Source organism: Heterodontus francisci, chromosome 26 (assembly GCF_036365525.1).
Source record: "Heterodontus francisci isolate sHetFra1 chromosome 26, sHetFra1.hap1, whole genome shotgun sequence".
NCBI classification, from domain to species: domain Eukaryota; kingdom Metazoa; phylum Chordata; class Chondrichthyes; order Heterodontiformes; family Heterodontidae; genus Heterodontus; species Heterodontus francisci.
The window spans coordinates 37559040-37566455 of NC_090396.1; the positions used below are offsets into that span (position 1 = coordinate 37559040).

General features: G+C 47.0%; 1 non-coding gene across 1 annotated transcript; it reads right to left on the minus strand.

Annotated features, from left to right (window-relative positions):
- Positions 1-4475: 4475 nt before the first annotated feature.
- trnag-ccc (transfer RNA glycine (anticodon CCC)) lies at positions 4476-4546 on the minus strand. Its single transcript has one exon. It is a non-coding gene; the product is annotated as a tRNA-Gly (tRNA).
- Positions 4547-7416: the final 2870 nt, after the last annotated feature.

A 7416-nucleotide genomic window follows, 5' to 3' on the forward strand; every position in this document is an offset into this window, starting at 1 on the left:
CTACCTCTAGCATGATGCCACCACCAAATGCATCTTTCCCTCCCCTCCCGTCAGCATTCCAAAGGGATCGTTCCCTGTGCGACACCTGGTCCACTCCTCCATTACCCCCGACACCTCGTCCCCTTCCCATGGCACCTTCCCATGCAATTGCAGGAGGTGTAATACCTGCCCCTTTTACCTCCTCTCTCCTCACTAACCAAGGCCCCAAACACTCCTTTCAGATGAAGCAGCGATTTACTTGTACGTCTTTCAATGTAGTATACTGTATTCGCTGCTCACAATGCGGTCTCCTGTACATTGGGGAGACCAAACGCAGATTGGGTGACCGCTTTGCAGAACACCTCCGTTCAGTCCGAAAACATGACCCTGAGCTTCCGGTCGCTTGCCATTTTAACACTCCCCCCTGCTCTCATGCCCACATCTCTGTCCTGGGCCTGCTGCAGTGTTCCAGTGAACATTAATGCAAGCTCGAGGAACAGCACCTCATTTTCTTATTAGGCACGCTACAGCCTACTTGACTGAACATTGAGTTCAATAATTTCAGAGCATGACTGGCTCTTTTTTATTTTAATTTTATTTTGTTCCTTTCTTTTGTTTTTTACCATGTGCTTGCCTACTGGTTTTTTCATGTTTGTGCTCTACCGTGGAATCTCCCCGCTCAGCATAGTGGGGAAAGTCTTCGCTCGAGTCACTTTAAACAGGCTCCAGAAGCTGGCCGAGCGTGTCTACCCTGAGGCACAGTGTGGCTTTCGAGCAGAGAGATCGACCATTGACATGCTGTTCTCCCTTCATCAGCTAAGGGAGAAATGCCGCGAACAACAGATGCCCCTCTACGTTGCTTTCATTGATCTCACCAAAGCCTTTGACCTCGTCAGCAGACGTGGTCTCTTCAGACTACTAGAAAAGATCGGATGTCCACCAAAGCTACTAAGTATCATCACCTCATTCCATGACAATATGAAAGGCACAATTCAGCATAGCGGCACCTCATCAGACCCCTTTCCTATCCTGAGTGGCGTGAAACAGGGCTGTGTTCTCGCACCTACACTGTTTGAGATTTTCTTCTCCCTGCTGCTCTCACGTGCGTTCAAGTCTTCAGAAGAAGGAATTTTCCTCCACGCAAGATCAGGTGGCAGGTTGTTCAACCTTGCCCGTCTAAGAGCGAAGACCAAAGTACGGAAAGTCTTCATCAGGGAACTTCTCTTTGCTGACGATGCTGCATTAACATCTCACACTGAAGAGTGTCTGCAGAATCTCATCGACAGGTTTGCGGATGCCTGCAATGAATGTGGCCTAACCATCAGCCTCAAGAAAACGAACATCATGGGACAGGACGTCAGAAATGCTCCATCCATCAACATCGGCGACCACACTCTGGAAGTGGTTCAAGTGTTCACCTACCTAGGCTCAACTATCACCAGTAACCTGTCTCTCGATGCAGAAATCAACAAGCGCATGGGAAAGGCTTCCACTGCTATGTCCAGACTGGCCAAGAGAGTGTGGGAAAATGGCGCACTGACACGGAACACAAAAGTCCGCGTTTATCAAGCCTGTGTCCTCAGTACCTTGCTCCACGGCAGCAAGGCCTGGACAACGTATGTCAGCCAAGAGCGACGTCTCAAATCATTCCATCTTCGCTGCCTCCGGAGAATACTTGGCATCAGGTGGCAGGACCGCATCTCCAACACAGAAGTCCTCGAGGCGGCCAACATCCCCAGCTTATACACCCTACTGAGTCAGCGGCGCTTGAGATGGCTTGGCCATGTGAGCCACATGGAAGATGGCAGGATCCCCAAGGACACATTGTACAGCGAGCTCGCCACTGGTATCAGACCCACCGGCTGTCCATGTCTCCGCTTGAAAGACGTCTGCAAACGCGACATGAAGTCCTGTGACATTGATCACAAGTCGTGGGAGTCAGTTGCCAGCGATCGCCAGAGCTGGCGGGCAGCCATAAAGGCGGGGCTAAAGTGTGGCGAGTCGAAGAGACTTAGCAGTTGGCAGGAAAAAAGACAGAAGCGCAAGGGGAGAGCCAACTGCGAAACAGCCCTGACAACCAATTTTACCTGCAGCACCTGTGGAAGAGTCTGTCACTCTAGTATTGGCCTTTTAGCCACTCCAGGCGCTGCTCCACAAACCACTGACCACCTCCAGGCGCTTACCCATTGTCTCCCGAGACAAGAAGGCCAAAGAGAAAGAGAAGAGAGAGAGCTCTGCACTAATGCTTTGTCTTTCACCACTCCATTTGCACACTCTATTTGCCTTTGCCCCATGACCTTGTCAGTTAATCTCTCCAGCCCTCTGTCCTATCACACAACTTCCATTTTGTTCTCTTTTCCCCCACCCATGCTTTATTTGCTTAAAACGTATTACATTTCTAACTTTTGCCAGTTCTGATGAAGGGTCACAGACCTGAAACCTGAACTCTGCTTCTCTCTCCACAGATGCTGCCAGACCTGTTGAGTATTTCCAGCACTTTCTGTTTTTATTAATTTTTGTACCAGGCTCTGCGATCATGGATTTATAAATAACAAACCACTGACTGTGCTGAGAAACAGTAATCAAGTATGTACTTAATCCTTTAAAATATAATTAATTTTTAAACAGCTTATTCTGTTTAAGTGATAGTCAGATACTGATATTTCCAGCATTTCTTGTTTTTATTTCAGATACTGATGTGCCCAGGATCTCCATAAAATACTATGCGGGACATTTCCGTTTGTTAGATACCAGAGTGTTAATTTTGCCATTTTCCATTTATTTTAGCAGCAACAAAGATGAACGTTAACTACTTAAGTTATTTGTTCGATGGGTTCATTCAGTGGAATTTTTTACCAGCTCAGAAACCTGGTTAATCAGGACCTGCCCACAAAATACTGTTGTCATGTTTTAGAAGTGTCACTTCACTGGTCAAGTTATGGTTAAGGACAGCAATCTAGCTCCAGAGAGCACAATACTGTAGGAAATTGAGCGGAGTTACATATTTGTACATCCAATTCACTGACATGGCTATTTCTGGATTTTAAAAGGCCCAACCTATCTCTGAAATCTCCTCCAACCCAATCTACCCTTGCAATTTCATCTCATACTCCTCTCCTCTCAGCATTTCTGTGCCCCCTTTTTTTCATGCGGACAGTTTTTTTCTAACCCTGTTTTTTTTTTCTAACCCTGTTTTTTTTAAGCTGGTCTCTATACCCCAGACCCTTTTTATTTTTCAGAGGGGGCCTTTATTCTCCAGGCCCCCTTTGTACACATTTTAAATAAATAACAATATTAAAAACAGATAAATAAAACAAAACTCAAATTGAAATGTCATTTTCGGCATCTATGATGCACTCCAGCACCTGTGCTGCCCATCGGTCGCGGAAGGCCTCAAGCAAACCGGCAGACACCGCATGCTCCTTCTGCAGGGACACCCGGGCGCGAACGTAACCTCGGAAGAGGGGCAGGCAATCAGGTCTGTGCCTCCCTTTGTCCTTTTATCCACCAATAGTGGCACAGCCTTCAGCCACCTCGGTCCTGCTCTCTGGAATTCGCTTCCAAATCTTGTCTTCATCTCCACCTCCCTCTCCTTTAAAAAGCTCCTGAAAACCCATTGCTTGAACCCTCCGCAGTCATCCCTCCTAATCTTTCATCCACTGTCTCTGTGTCCATTTTCCTATCTGTGAGGTACATTGGGATGCTTCTTATTGTTAAAAGATAAGTTGTTGGAGTAATCACCAACCAGAAAATTGGCGACGAGTGGGAACCATGGTGTTTCTTCACACAAAAACAAGAAATGCTGGATTCACTCAGCAGGTCTGGCAGCATCTGTGGAAAGAGAAGCAGAGTTAACGTTTCGGGTCAGTGACCCTTCTTCGGAACCCGAAGAAGGGTCACTGACCCGAAACGTTAACTCTGCTTCTCTTTCCACAGATGCTGCCAGACCTGCTGAGTGAATCCAGCATTTCTTGTTTTTGTTTCAGATTTCCAGCATCCGCAGTATTTTGCTTTTATTTTAGTGTTTCTTCACACCCCCGGAAGCAGGTAAAATCCAAGGCCTCTAATAAATGTAGCAATTTGTCTCCATGTTTTCACCATGCATTGGTTGCATACAGAGAAACATGGCATTGCTATGGGAGAATCACGGTATTTATTCCCTGCACATTAAAGTCCTGGATTTTGAGTGGAGTGGAGTTTCCACGAGCCCCCCAGTGAGGGCAGTGTAAGCTCATGGCTTTGGCTGGGCTGCTCTGTGCGGTGCGAAGTGGCCTCTCCGCGGCTGCGATCCGCTCAGCTCGGGGATTCCGGGGACGGGAGTCACTCGCCTGCTTCACCTCTATCTTCAATCCCTTTCGCAGCGAATCGGGTGTATGTTTTAAAAAAAAGAGTCTATGTTCTACTGGAATGGGGAATCGGCAATTTTTTCAAATGAAGTAAATTTGCAACAAATATTTTGACCCTATTATGCATTCATTTCTCAGCGTTAAAAAGAGTGCGCCGCCCGGGAATCGAACCCGGGTCGCAAGAATGGGAATCTTGCATGATACCACTACACCAGCGGCGCTGTGAACGTAATAGCGCTACTACACTTTATATCTGTCTACAGGAGTTATTGTCTGCAATAGATTTCGAAAGAATTGTCCACAATTACCTGCATCTCACACAGTTTATTGCCTCGTATTCCATTCCAAGAGAATTAAGGATGAGGATGGCCCATATTTAACTCAAGCATCCAGGCTATGCGGCCTTGGACTGCAAAAGGGTTGTTAGTGACTGAGGGAAAGACCATGTCAACATTCAGCAGGAGGTCTGATTGCGGGGGGAAGGAAGGGGAACAAAACCTGAGAATGCTGGCAATCTGAAATAGAAATACTCAACAGCTCTGGCAGTATCCATGCAAAGAGGAGCAGTGTTAACATTTCAGGTGGATGATGAAAGCTCACCTGCTGAGTATTTCCAGCATTTTCAATTTATATGATGGAAGGAGAGGGATATGGAACAGGGCGGATACACTGGTTAAACTATTGATCCTGTGGATCAACAGGGACCAGTTGGACCCAACAGCCTGCATTCGTGTTGCAATTACCACATAATTCTGTGACCCAGCAGTCTCTTACCATCCCCAAAAGTAGCATGCATTGGACACAGAACTGGTGACAGCCATTTTAATCGCAACTTCCTCTGAAATACTTTTTAAAAAATTCATTCATGGGATGTGGGCGACGCATTTATTGCCCATCCCTAATTGCCCTTGAGAAGGTGGTGGTGAGCTGCCTTCTTGAACCGCTGCAGTCCATGTGGGGTAGGTACACCCACAGTGCTGTTAGGAAGGGAGTTCCAGGATTTTGACCCAGCGACAGTGAAGGAACGGCGATATAGTTCCAAGTCAGGATGGTGTGTGACTTGGAGGGGAACTTGCAGGTGGTGGTGTTCCCATGTATTTGCTGCCCTTGTCCTTCTAGTTGGTAGAGGTCGCGGGTTTGGAAGGTGCTGTCTGAGGAGCCTTGGTGCATTGCTGCAGTTCATCTTGCAGATGGTACACACTGCTGCGACTGTGCGTCGGTGGTGTAAGAAGTGAATGTTTGTAGATGGGGTGCCAATCAAGCGGGCTGCTTTGTCCTGGATGGTGTTGAGCTTCTTGAGTGTTGTTGGAGCTGCACCTAACCAGGCAAGTGGAGAGTATTCCATCACACACCTGACTTGTGCCTTGTAGATGGTGGACAGGCTTTGGGGAGTCAGGAGGTGAGTTACTCGCCTCAGGATTCCTAGCCTCTGACCTGCTCTTGTAGCCATGGTATTTATATGGCTACTCCAGTTCAGTTTCTGGTCAATGGTAGCCCCCAGGATGTTGTTAGTGGGAGATTCAGCGATGGTAATGCCAAGGGGATTGAATGTCAAGGGGAGATGGTTAGATTCTCTCTTGTTGGAGATGGTCATTGCCTGGCACTTGCATTTATATAGCGCTTTTCACATTCTCAGGATGTCCCAAAGCTCTTTACAGCCAATGAAGTACTTTTGAAGTGTAATCATTGCTGTAATGTAGGAAAGGCAGCCAAGTTGCACACAGCAAGCTCCCGCAAACAGCTAACGACCAGCTAATCTGTTTTTGTGACGCTGATTGAGGGATAAATATTGGCCAGGATACAAGGGATAACTCCCCTGCTCTTCCTTGAAATAGTGTCATGGGATCTTTTATGCCCACCTGAGAGGGCAGACAGGGCCTCAGTTTAACGTTTCATACAAAAGACTTGCATTCAAATATTTTAACTATGCAGTTAAAGTTCAACCTTCTATTGCCTTTGTTGATTGCTGTTCCAAACAGTACAGATGATATGTCTATTAGAACCAAAAGCTTCTGTAGGCCTAAAGCATCTTCTGAATCCCAGCAGGGTTAGCATCACCTCATCCCTTCAATGCTTGGCTAGTCTGTGCCTTAAGGACATTTTTCTTCAGCTGGAAGGTTTGCTCTTAACAAATTTAATATGCACATATAATTGTGTGTGCATATATATGACGTAAGCATGTGTTTTTAATGTCAAGTGAAAGGACTGCAAACTGAATCAGCTCAACGCACATGCAGTTGCCCAGGGCAACTGCAATCTGTCACAGTGGATGAACCAACGTGAAGTTATCAGCAACATTTATCTGCTTTAATATTATGAACTGTCTTGATTTGACTCTCCTGGTTTGGAAATGCAGTGAGTCCTCAACATCAGGAAAACATGTGAGCTTTGTGTTGCATTGATAACCTTTAATAATCTTTGTTCCACATCCTATGGAATCTGCTGCATTCTTATCACCACCTTATTGGCAACTGACAAAGTTGTGACTTTAATTTCTGATTACCAGAGCAGCTGACAGCTGCAGAAGTTCCCTCCAGGGCAGGAATGTGAGAAAATTCTCACTGGGCTTTGTGGACACATTGTGCAAGATTTTACCACAGGCTTTGGGGACCCCAACATTGGGATGAAATGGGGGTCCTGAGCCCGCACTTGCCGGCCGCAAGATCGGCTCAGCTTTTTTCCCAGGAGATGGCTTCTTAATTGGCCGCCTTCGGGCTCGCCGTCCAATTAAGGACAGTGGGCGAGATGTAGATGCTGCTGGCTCAATCAGAGGGCTGGCAGCTCTGGAGCCTCAGCCGCCCCACTGGGAGAGGTGGACACTGCTCAGGCAGATAGGAGATCGAGAGGTTGGAGAGGTTAAGTTTTAAATCACAATTCTGAGGGGCTAAGCAGGCAGGCCACTCTGGATAGCCCATTGGCACTGCGGGGTCGACCCTTCCTTCCTACAGCCCCTGCTTTGTGGGGAATGGGCCCTCTGGCAGCAAAATGCCAGCAGCCCAGAAAAATTGCCCATGAGGCCTTTAATTATTTAAATAGGCTGCCCACCTTCGTTAAGCAGATAGCTGATCCGCAGTCAGTCCCACCACTGAGA